The following is a 12,744-nucleotide window of genomic DNA, read 5'->3' as shown; positions in this document are numbered from 1 at the left end:
CAGGAGACAAGTCATTTTTCCCTTCCATTTTGTGCCCCCCACATCACCAGCCTTCTGCATGTGTGCACTTGGTGCTCTTTGCAAAGCAGAAGTTCCCCTTGCTGCCTTTCCTTCATGGCCTCCTCCACCACCATCACTGTGCTGCCTTGTTTCCCTGTACTTGGCAGGGAACATATGGCAAGTTGGGAATTCAGTAGGGGTCCTTTATGGATGCTCAGCAGCAGCACAATGAAGTCAGAATTCATGCAGGAAAGGAAGGAAAGAGGAAGAGCAGCTTAATTGATGCTCTGCCACACTGCTGGTCACAGTGTCCCTCTCCTCTCACCTTGCCCTGCACTTAAAGCCTTCCAATCAAAACCAGGTTTCAGTCATTCTACCTCCTCCCTTTCTTGAGAGATATCCCCAAAGAGAAGCCTGCCTGAGGAAAATCTGAGGGCCTACAAATCCAGCCCTCTGAAAGCAGCAGTGATGTTTATATCACATACATTCCCTTCCTGTCCTCTGCCTGAAATCCTGCAGCACTTACAGCTGCATCCAACCCCTCGGAAAGGACTCAAGATAGTTATAAATCCAAGATCTTGTTTTTCCAGTGGTCTGTTTGCCATGTTTCGGCTCAAAGATATTTTTTTGGGGCCAGGCAACATGTGACCCCTGTAACAAAAGGTTGGAAAGGTAATACAGCCATGCCTTTAATTACACTGCTGGTAGCAGAGGCACCTCAGCAACACAGACAAGACAGACATTGCAGAATGTGGAGTTGGGTTCAATCTAGAAGATGTGAGAGTTTCAATTAATACAATCCTGCATGATTTAAGAAAAATATTCAGGAGCAGTATTTATTTAGCCTGCAGCCAAAGTCCATTACTGAGAATTACTCTTAATTAGAGTTGTGCGAGGTTGGGAATATCCACTCCTATCATGATTCTTTCACCTACCAGAAGAACTACCAAGCTTGCTGAGCCTCTGGCATTTCTAGGCTGGTTAGAAAAAATAGTCAGATGATAAAAGTATTACTTTAAACAAGATAATCTAACCAGTAACACATAGAAACAATATTTGTTTTACTCGTCCTTTTAATCTGACATCCAGCATCATCAAAGAAGCTCTGCCTAAAATACTGCCCAAAAAACCCGTGTGAGAACAAGGTTTACCAAACACTGAGCCACTCTTAAACAAATGCATGCTTCGTCTCAGGTTTTCCTGCCATTAATTGATAATTTCTCTGCCTTGGATAAACACAACCCAGACCATTCCCTTTCCAGTGGCAGCTCTAAGTCAGGACTGGGTTTGACACTCAGTGGAACTGTGGGCAGGGTGACAGAGCCTCACCAGCAATGTGAGACAGGTACAGCGAGCAGAACTGAACTGGAGTGCCCAGGTGGGAGGAAGAACAACACCTGAGCAAAAGTCAGTCTTCATTAATGCCAAAATCCAAGAGGCTCAGGAGAGGGTTTGAAGTATCCCCCAAACAAACTGTTCCCAAACACACCATGGAAAACTCGGCTCCACCTCCAAGGTGAACCCTCCTAAGGAGGTGGGTCTTGATGCTCCTTGAGAAGATGGCTGTAAACTGTTCTCACCGAGTGCAGGAGGCTTGGTGGGTCTCCAGGCACCACAGAGAGCTGGGATGGGCTCCTGACCTGTAACTGGAACTCCCAACATGCCAAAAGAGGGGATATCATGGTGCTGGCCACAGTCACGCCTTTGGCTTGACCAGCTTTTCAGCAGTTATATCAATCCCATGTCCAAAATAAGCTTTCAGACACAGCAAGGAGGGATGGAGTAAATGGAGTAAACAGTGACTAAACACCAGTCCATCTTCTGCATTACCAAGGAAACAATAATCAGTAAATGACAAGACCAGAATGACAAGACTCATCTGAATTTGGTTCAGATGAGCTGAGGAAATATCAGTATTTATTTGGGACTCTCAGACATATAAAATGTGGCTTGTCTGCCATTCTTATTTCACTACCTGTTTCTTACTGGTTTAAATCTCCCCGCTTCCAGTAGCAAAACCAGTGGCAGAACCTCACAGGGGATAGTAAGCCAGAAAGAAAAAAACACGGACAGGAAATAAAGGAAAAGATTGAAGTTCAACAAACTTAAACTCCTACGAACAGGCTCAGTTTAAGCCTAATGGGAGCTTGAGTCATTTCATCTGTTCCTAATTGCTTTGCTCACTCCTGGTGAGAGCTGAGAGCCATTGTCATGTTAAAGGATGGAAACAGGCCAAAAATTCAAAAGCTCGTGACTACATCATTACCAGAAGAGGAGGAAGCAGTTGAAAGCCAAACCACAATTCACCTTTTTCACCCACCCACCCCAGTCCAACTTGCAGATACACAGTCACAGCCTGGATGTATAACTTTTGGTGTCTATGCAAACTCTCTATTGATTTCCCAGGTTTTTGGACAAGTGATGTGTGAAAAGGGCATATCAGTCATCTAAGATATCACCAGAAGACCCTGCAAGAAGCTACCCAGTTCCATGGGACTGAGTAAATCCAGAAGGTACAAGCCCCCTGCAGCACAAGACCAAATGATATTCATGTGAATGATTGTTTCAAACTATGGACTCAAACCCTGGGGAAAATTTAAGGGGCAATAAGACTTTAAAGCGAGGTAGAGGCAGGAGCCTTGAGCCTTATTAAACAAAACCAATCAGAGTATCCACATTTTTGTAGTCCTACTGTGAAGGTCCAATAAACCTTACCCAAAAAACTCCATAACACTCCTTACCCAGCTTCATGGAAAATGAGAAGTGATTCCAGAGGTTGGCTGACTATTTAATACCTCTTGTAGTAGTTAAAAAGGCCACTTTCTTCTTCTCTCTCACACTCTTTTTTTAACTTTTACTGCAAAACCATTAAAGAAAGAACTAGTTCTAGTAATAAAAGGTAGCTATATTCCCACTGGGAGAAGGGGAATGGTGGTTCCTGTGTACCCCTAGCACTCTTGGCAGGGGTACTTATAAAGAAGGTGAAGGTCGCAGGAAAGAGAACAGAGTATTTTCTGTTTAACGGAAAATGGAAACTTCCAAATGTGAAAAGGAATTTTAGCCAAGTTTTATTTCCCTCTTTTACAGCCCTGACATCATATTTCTCCACAGTGACATCATGGCTTTAAAGTAACAGCTCCCAATGACACCAGTGCATCAGAAGCCTTACAAAGCAAGTGCTTTTGGTGTTTCTGATTTTCTGAGGCACTGATGAAGTCTCGGCCTGAGCAGATTTTCGGTTTCTGTGTGTTTAAACACCCCTCTTCAAATCCTGCAAATAAGACCTTGCTAAAGTGCCCAGGGCTGGGAGAGTACCTTTGATGGAGGGAAGTTAGAAATGAAACTGTAAAAAATGCACAGTTGGGTTCACCCAGTAAGACCTTGTTTTTCTTCTGCTCCCTGTTTCCTCACCCAAATCAACCAGTCACACCCCGAAGCAATTCCTACCGGGACTGCTCCCCCAGGGAAGCTGCATACAACTCTCCTCTTATTACACTTTCAGGAGAACATGTTTTTTTGAACTGCATTGTCAAACTTCAAGGCAGCTCAACAGTGATTCGGTGTGAGCCTTGATTTTGACTGGATTTCCCCTGCTGAAAGGGAGAGCAGGATTTGGCCTGCTTCTGTTTCTAAGAGATCTTTTTAGCGATGGAAATTCGCTGGTCTCTGCTGCTTGCTAATAAACAGATGCAACTGCCATTCCTAGTTTAAGAGGGAAGGAGCTGGAGCCAGGAGAGAGCTTCAAAGAGCCTGAATTACCTCTCTCACCTGTAGAGATGTGATTATGTCTGGCAGAGCGCTCTGGGGAAGCAGCTTCCACCAGAGCCGTCAGCAGCCCGCGGAGCACCGGAGAGCTCCGAGCCGTCTTTTCCCTAAACTCCTGTACCCTTCCTGAACCGGAGCGTTTATTCGACAGCAAGAGATAAAGCTGCACATTTTACAGCACGGAGGTCACAAACCAGGGACAGGCTGGGAATATTTTCTGCTTCTCTCCACCCGCCCTCTGAGCGGACACCCCCTGTCCACACACACCAAAAATACACGGAATGAAGGTAATGCCCTGTGATTAGTCTGCACCAAACTAACGAGGACTGGTGGTCCATGTGCTCTGGCAGTCGGCACTACTGTTTTCCTGGAGGGCTCCTTTGTCACTGAGATTCACAGAGTAGCAGCGAGAGAGGGAAAATATGGAGCCTCCCTTTTAAAAGTCTCTGTGTCTCCAACAGGTAACAGCTGTTGCTGTTTTAATACGATCTCAGGGCTCATATAGATGTGACATCACACAGAACTAAGGCTTGGCCATTGATTTTACTGCCAATATACCTTAAACTGTAGGGATCTTGTTACAAATTTGTGTGTTGCATGTGTGTCAGAACAAAATCCACAACTAGAAACCTCTGTGCGGTTTCATCCCTTTGTAGCAATTCCATGAGCCATAAACCGGTTCCATTTCAGAATTAAAACCTGTATTAATTTTAAGCTGAATAGTAGTGAGTGAGTTCATCACTATCACAATTTATTACACATCCAAACAAAAAAAGAGTTTCGAAATTTGACTGGTAAGCCAAGCAAGAGGAGGTGGGGATGGTTTGTATTCTAATTTCAAGCTGCAGGGCTCCCAGGTGTATTGTATAGGATTTCCTGTAATTTACAGGCAAAATAAGCAGTCTACAGGAAAATGTTTGCCACACCGTACATGTGTATTAATTACACAGCAGGATACAATGATTTCTTTGTGATAGGAAGGGATGTGATCTACAGGCAAACTATTAAATTGATGTAGAAACACAGACATTCTTCTGCCTTTAAAAAGGGCTGTTGGATTCGGGGAAATAAAGCTGGTGAGTGTCTTGTCACACTTTGTATCCCCGGCCCTGTGACTGGAGCACAGCACAATGTGCCAGGCTCCGTGGGTGCCCGGGAAGGGAGATGTCTCCTTACAAACAGGCCCCGGGAAACTCGCTGTCTCGGCCGTCCTGCGGGAGCTACTTCTGAGCTGAGTTCCTCCCAGAGAAAGACCTCCCCCCTCCAGTGAGAAAGGAGGACTTTTAAGATTCCAGGTGTGCATTGTTCAGCATCTCCCTGAGCTCTGTATAATGACACAATTGAATCCTTCCCAGGTTCATCACATGGATATCATTCCTTCACCTACCACTGAGCACCGAGAAAGCGCCGCTTTTCATTACCGTGGGTTAGCGCGAAACGGAACTAGTTGGAGTGAGGCAACACGGCACATCACAACCCCTCTTAAAAAAAGATGAGGGAATTTCTTTTTAGATATGCAATCAAGGCTCGGGACATAAAGGGATATGAGAGGAATAAATAAAATATTCAGGCTGCTTTTCTCAAGACCAAATTTTGAGTAACTGCACAGGCTTGTTCTCGCTGTGAGATGAGCAATTCTCGTTACACTTGTTCAGATGCAATTTTGAAGCAGAACTTCACTTTTTTTGTTGGATTTTTTGTGTTGTTTTTTTTTTTTTTCTTTTGACTGGTGGGAAGCAGAAATCTCACCCGCCACACGCCTCTCCCCAAAGAGCTGGGTTTGACTACATATGGTTGGCAGTCGGGAGGGAGAAGCTCAGAAAGGCAGTTTTGTTTGACTGAGGCATTCCTTAAAACATAAAGCCCTCAAAGCAAAATTTCTGCCCATGTTATCTGAACAATAAGGCCTGGGATAGGGCCTGAGAATCAGATTACACCAAGGCTTATCTGCAGATGCATGTGGGCATTTAATGATGCCCAGTTTTACCACATGCATTCAGAAGGAACATTTCAATCACACTCCAGGTTAGTGTTGCACTTTAAATTAGTTTTCTTTCCTTAGCTGAGAGGGAGCAGCACGACAGCTCCGTGGAAGGACATTAGGACAAGGCTGAAGAAAGGCACTCAATTCTGCCTCTGGGAAAGGTTTCATGCCTTTATATCAACCAATGAAACAAAAGGCAATGCCAAAAGAGAAGGGGAATATACTTACAGGTCAAATATACTATACTTATAGTATATTTACATACTAAATATACTATATATATATATAATACATGTACTTATAGTATATATATAATATACTTATAGGCCCATGGGTGGCAGTGGGCAGCAGCACCCACAAGGGTCCCCGGCCCCCCTTCCTCTTCAAGGTAAAAGGGAAAGAAAAAAATATTGCTGAAAATTTCTAGACAACATAGAGTTTAATTTCTTGGAGGTGTTTTGTTGACAAGAAAATAGAAAGCATGTGTCTCTGCTTCTCTTATTGTACTTCCAAGTAATGAAAGTATTTAAGGAGGTACAATTATGGACTTGGCAAGCACCTGGGGCTCTTGGAACTGCTTTTTCACACTGAATAAACACTGCAGTTAATCTGTTTATGTTACACTGCACTGGGAAACTATCTCCAAGAAAAGGTTGCAAGCATATATTTTCCACTCCTTTCCTTTGTTTTTAATGTTAAATTAATAACTTGTTTAAAGGAGCTGATTTTCTCTCAGGACATGGTAGAGGTGTAGTACAGGGCAATTTTGAATATGGACAATGTAACTCATCAAAACAGATTAAAGTTACCCTTTAGGACATTAGACAGCAGAGCTGAGCTATACCTGCCCCCATGTGCAATGTGGCCTTAATATTCATGTTAAAGAATAAGCAAATGTGTCCTTTATTCATGCTCTCAACTACAATCTAGAGAAGACTACACAAACAGTACAAGTTAGCCAGGGGATGCTGAGCCTTGAAAGAGAATCACTGTGTCCTGCCCTGCTGCCCTCAGATCCTGGAAAAGAGCGGCCAAGAATGTGAAAACACTAGGCTAGAAGATTTTCTTTTGAAGTCCATAAAGTTGTACACTTCATCTTTTTCTCCCATTTTAGGCTCAAATCCTCAGGTCTAATTTGAGTATATAAAGTACCAAAGCAGAAGCCAGTAAGAGCTCTTTTACTGACTTCAGTTGGCGCTGTGTTGGGACCGGTGTTTTTAAAATCAGAACAGAGCAGGAAGGTAAAAGCAGTGCATCCGTAAGGTGAAAGGAAAGTGTGTGTGTTTAAAACATTGAAGAAATTGTTCTGAGAACAATTCATCTTTCTGAAAATATGAACCCTATGATGCTGCCAAGGTCAGGGAGAGCTGTGATAATTTAGTGCGTAAGTGCTACTCATCCAGCACAATGCCACATTATTTAATTCTGTAACACATTCATACAACTGCCTGACAACAGCCATGGACGGGAACACTACCTGTGGGCTCAGGTCAAGGCGAGGCAGTTTAATGTTAAAACAAAGGAGCTAATTGGATTCCTGTTCAAGTTCCAGCTTTTTATGGGATCAGAGTTACTTTTCGTCTTCCTGCCTCGGTCGGCTCGCCTGGAAAGGAGGACCAGGGTGTGACTCGTGGCTGAAGGAAAAACCCAGTGCATATGCCTGGCTTATTTGGCCATTCTTCCTAATTTCTCTGTCCCCTTCTTTTTTTGCCATTCAGCTCTGGTTTGTGAATTCCAGGCCATTCCCCTCAGAGAGCAGAAACGCAGCTCACCTCGTGAAACAGGAAGGACTGTTTTAAGAAGGAGAAGCCATCTTCAGTTGTAAAAATTACACGTCTTGCTAATGCCAAAATTAATAAGACAGAGGTATTTGGGGCTTACTCTTCATTCTTACAACTGCCAGTGCACAGAATACTTTATAAATAAGACTACATCCCATACCCCAAACCTTATAGAGACAAACAAGTGCCATCCCCTTTCCCCAGAAGTATAAACACAGAGCAGAAAAATGAGCAATACAAGGAGACTGAAGAAATTCAAGCCTGAAAAAAAAACAAACCCAGAATTTTTGCCTCCTTGTTTCTAAACTCATAAAAAAGACTTTCTCTCTCTCTCAAAAAAAAAAAAGGGGGATTAAATAATTTAATTAAAGACAAAACCTTGTTTTATACTGAATTGTGTGCAAAGCTCTCTTCTGTTTGCAGAGGAGCTGAGAGTCACCCTCTGCAATGGTTGTTGTATAGTGTGACTTTCAAAACAATATCCTTTCAGTGCACAAAAGGAGAGAGCAAGAGATATATGTCCTCTGGCTCAACATGGATGGGTGTCTCCAAGGAGCTCACACAGGTGATCAGACCACAGACTGTCAAATGCACAGAGTGGGGATGGCAGGAGGGAGAACAGTCCCGGCTCAAGATTAGAACAGGCTCAACTGCCACCAAACTTCCAGGAGGAAGAAGCACCTCTTTGCACCACCCCCAGGAAACCCGAGTTCTGGGCTGCAGCCTTTCCCTTTGGAAGTCCTCCCCCTCCCTAATCCCCTGGCACACAGGGCTGCCCACAGTTCCCCGAGTAGCAAATGCCTTAGTTTCATTTTTGGGCAGGACCACTGCAGGGTTCATCCCTGTATGCACAAACTGATAAACAGGCGGATCCAGTCCCTGCAGGCTAAACTCCAGTTCCCTCTGCAGATGTATTTTTGTTATAAGCTGAGGCTCACTGTTGTGCCATGTAAAAAATGGAGTTATTCAAAGAAGTGGTTTTAAGTTCAAAGATAATGTCATGTTCATTTGGAATATAAGCATGAGCAGCACGCTCACAGATACACTCCCTGTCTCCCTACATCCCTATCTCAGCTGTAGGCAGGGTGGTAATGTATAAAGAGAGAGCAGGTGGGATTTTTTTTTAGGTGGGGAAGAAAAAGGCTTATGGCTCTGAAGCTGAGTTCACTGCCTATCCCACATTTTGGAAAGGACACAAAAATGCCTCATGAATCGAGCAGGCATGCCGCAAAATAAAAAGAAACAATAGTATGCAGAGAAATGCGGGAAATCCACCGATTAAAATGCAGGATTTTATTTCAATAGAGTTTGGGCAGAGTCTCCATTTCTTCTATCACCGGTGTGAAGGGGCCACTGGACTTACATGTGCAAAAGCCTTTTATCCACTTACATTTGGTCTCTTGCAAGGTCTGAGTCCTGAAGGAGCTCAGAAATAAGGAGCTTTCAGGTTGGCACCTACCTAAATAGCCCTGCTGGTTCTATGTAAATGGCCTCGGTGCCACGGAGATTTTGCTGAAGGCATTTGCTCTGTGCACATCACTGACACCAGCCCGAGGAGCGGGGCTTGGGCTCTGATCTCCCTGAGCACTCAGAGGAGAGGGATAAGCCCCCTAAGTGGGATGAGAGAGCGGCTGGAGGACTAAAGGGATGATTTAACACACTTTCTGTGAGCAGGCAGCCCCAGTGTCGGGACTTCAGCCTCAGAGTCCATTCCCTGCCTACTACGTTTATAAAATGCTTGGGAAAAAACACTTCGCACGTCATGTCCTGCACATCAGCAGCGCCAGACAATTAATCAGGGATTCCTGTGCCACGTCATAAATCATGGCACCTCCTGTCACTGACACCTGAAAGACAATATGTGAGAATCTGTCTTCAGTGATACCCTTTAACTCAGGCAGAATCCCTTCGGGTGTGTTTGTGACCACCATTCCGGGCAGCCCACACAGCTCCAGGGTCTGATCCTGCTCCTGCTGGTTTGGCCATGGATACTACAGAGATATTTTTACTATGATAAATGGTTACATACGTGACACCAAAATGGAGCCTTCAGCTGCCTTTTTACAATAACACAGGACAATAATCTCCCCACTACTTATTCCTTTATCACCAACTAACTGGAAGACCTGGAAAAGTCCCTCCATGTCATGAGCTGTCTCCAAAATGAGAGAGCTGCAGCACATCAAATTCTTCACCACAGTGTCTCTCTCAAGCAGGAACTGAAGGCCAGGCTGTAACTTCCCCACGAGATGCGCAGTGGTGAAATATCCCCAAATTAAACAATTATGTTTAGAAACACAAACACACAGAGACCTCCCACTAACTCAGCAGATTCTTTTGAAAGTTGGCACTGTCAAAACAAACACAGTCGCCTGTAGCACCCTTCCACTGCTCCTGCTGACAGCGCTAGTGAGGAGGAGGAGGTGCTGAGTACTTTGTTATTATGAGGAGGAGGATAGTGTTGGCAAAGGTGTTGAGTTTGACACAGAAGTATCAAGAGCAGGAAAGCGAAAGTCAAGGAAATCAGCCTTGTGCCACCTAAAATTGCTCTGGCACTAAACCTACAAAAAAATCAATGACTCTGCTTTCACAGGAGTTTTCACATCAACCTGAGGGAGCGTAAAGCCCGAGCTGCACCAGATGGAAAGGCACTGGAAGTAGGGAGTGAGACAGGAGCAGTGCTGGTATCTATCAGCCACCTCAAACACAGAATTCACAAACAGTAATTAGGGCTATTCACATCTCTGCCTGCCTTTTACTTCTTCTGTACCAGCGAGGAGGGAAAGACAGCACAGAGAGAAAACCGAAGTGTTATAAACATATCTGCAGGTACTAAAAGGATTGTTTATACTCTTATGTATTTCTGCCTGTTATCTGAGTAAAAAATTTGGTAATACAGCAATCTGAATTTTAGGTGTGAAGTTATCTTTCCTTGGTTCCACCTTTTCAAACTCATTTAATCACAGCAGCTTGTCTTCCTTTGCCCTCCCTCACAAAAACACCCCTCCCCACATTGCATTTAAAACCTTCTCACAAAGAAAACCGAAGGAAAATAATTTCTGTGCAACTTATCCATCTTTCAAAGCAGCTTCTGGCAGAAGGGAGCTGAGAGTGATGAGTCCATAGAATAATAAATAATAACAATATTGAGCAGTTTTGCAGAGCAAATGTACATTGAAAAACTTTTCCTCTTGAGTGCCTGACATTATTAATTTGTTCTCCAAATACACTAGTGAGGGGAGTCAGCCCATTTTTACAGACAGGGAAAGAGAGCATATAGATTTCAATAATTGTTTAAGACACAGAGGAGTCAGCTCCAGAAACTGGGCAAACAACTCACAGGAGATCACAGCCCATATCCATGGCAACATTTGGGCAGAGCCCTGCCACCACAGTAATTGCTATCGGCAAGTGACACACGCTGGGGGGTTGTGACACCCGTCAATAATATCCTCCCTGCACTGCCCTTCCCTGGGCTCCACAAGGAGGATGTCCCAGGCCGTGAGGAGCAGCAAAGGCTGAACAGAAGTTCCTGTAATTATTGATGACAGAAGTATTTCTAACCCCTTCCCAGCTTCTGCTTAAAAGGGTTCAAACTCACACTAATCTACTGCTGAAGTCATATGTGACATACCCAAACAACCCATTTTGAGTTGCACAGACGCTCACCTGGGACATCCTTTCCCAGCAGTCCTGTGGAACGGCAGCATTTTTATTTTGCACCACGAGGGCTGTGTTTTCAGCCCCATTACTGCACAGCAGAGCTTTCAGATGAATTGAGGGGAGGGGGAGAAGACCTGAACTGACTTGCTGTATCCACATGAAATGGGTTGTGGATGACCTTGTGTCCAACCTTCTAACATCTAAGACAAAAGCATGGAAAAGCTGAACAAAGGAAAGCAGGAAAGCTCACTGAACAGGGGGTTTATGGGTGTGTGTGTGTTTTGTTTGTTTGCATAGAGATACAAATTGAGGTTGAGAAGAAGATAAATTAATTTTTAAGTCTTTTCCTGTTTTATAGTACTTGTAGCAGAGTCACAAAAGTAACAAGAATTTCCAGGATCAGCACAACACCAAAAACAGGTCAAAATCTTGCTTGCTGTACTCACACTAACGAGGTCTCAAAAATAAATGGATGTGAGGATTCCTGTGTGGACAAACATCACTTCCCCAGGTTCCCCTGATAATGGCTTGGTGATGAAAACCAATCCTCATCCCTTTTCCCCATGAGCCAGATTATGATGCACGAGTGAGGCAGGCAGAGGGACAGTTCTTGTGTGTCACCCCCTGCTTGCCCTGGGCAATGCCTGGCACTGGCACACCACTATGATATGCACATGCTGATGCACCAGGGCTGCTGCTTCTGCTTTTTAGAGCTATTGATTTCCTGCCCTTTCTTGTAAAGCATTCTGTGAACTGGAAGCAGTTAAAGGTTAACGGCAAAGATTTCATTAAAAAGAATATTTTAGAATTGTTTAAAGATTCTAAATCATTAGTAGTTAAACGCCTACACCCAAGAACTGCTCTGAAATTTGTGTCTTTAGGCAATGAAGTTCCAAGAGTTACCTGTCAATATGAGCACTCCTGACTCTGCTTGCTCTGCTCCAGCTCGGCGCCCGCAGGCAGCTCCCAGATCCCGGCAGTAGCGCTGGCTGTCACCAGGAATCCTCCACTTGGGATCTCACTAAGATGAGGAGGAAGAAGAAGAGGGTTTTATCAGTTAGCAGAGCCTTAAAGTAGTCGAAGTTTGGCATTTTGGTGAAAATGAAAAGTCAGAAGGAGATGCTGGGAGAAGGGGAGGATGTGCCTCCACCAGCACGGCTACCCCTGGCATCTGTGTGACCCAGCAAGGAATTGCAGCCTTCCAGTCCCTGAAGGGAGTCAACAGGAAAGATGAAGAGAGACTATTTGCAATGGTCTCCAGTGACAGGATAAGGGGAAATGGGTTCAAATTGAAAGACAGTAGTTTAGATTAGATATCAGGATAAGATTCTTTACTGTGAGGGTAGTGAGGCACTGGAAAAGGTTGCCCAGGGAATTTATGGCTGCCCCATCCCTGGAAGTGTTCAAGGCCAAATTGGACGGGGCTTGAAGCAACCTGGTCTAGTGGGAGGTGTTCCTGTCCACAGCAGGGGGATTGGCATGAGGTGATCTTCATGGTCCCCTTCCAACCCAAACCACTCAAGGATTCCATGACAAGGACTGCTGCCCAAA

At 44.4% G+C, this 12,744-nt stretch overlaps 1 long non-coding RNA gene across 3 annotated transcripts in view; it reads right to left on the bottom strand.

Annotated features, from left to right (window-relative positions):
* The window catches only part of LOC113991666, a 259,176-nt gene that overhangs the window by 69,343 nt on the left and 177,089 nt on the right, over positions 1 to 12,744 (bottom strand). For all 3 annotated transcript variants that reach the window (XR_005565202.1, XR_005565200.1, XR_005565201.1), the window contains one exon: positions 12,097 to 12,214. This is a non-coding gene — a long non-coding RNA (uncharacterized LOC113991666). The remainder of the gene's footprint in view (positions 1 to 12,096; positions 12,215 to 12,744) is intronic.

The sequence above is a fragment of the Pipra filicauda genome, unplaced genomic scaffold, assembly GCF_003945595.2.
Source record: "Pipra filicauda isolate LSUMZ 115617 unplaced genomic scaffold, ASM394559v2 scaffold118_size2161507_pilon, whole genome shotgun sequence".
In the NCBI taxonomy this organism is placed as follows: domain Eukaryota; kingdom Metazoa; phylum Chordata; class Aves; order Passeriformes; family Pipridae; genus Pipra; species Pipra filicauda.
Note: the sequence above shows the minus strand (reverse complement) of the source record. Positions and strands in the feature narration are given on the sequence as shown.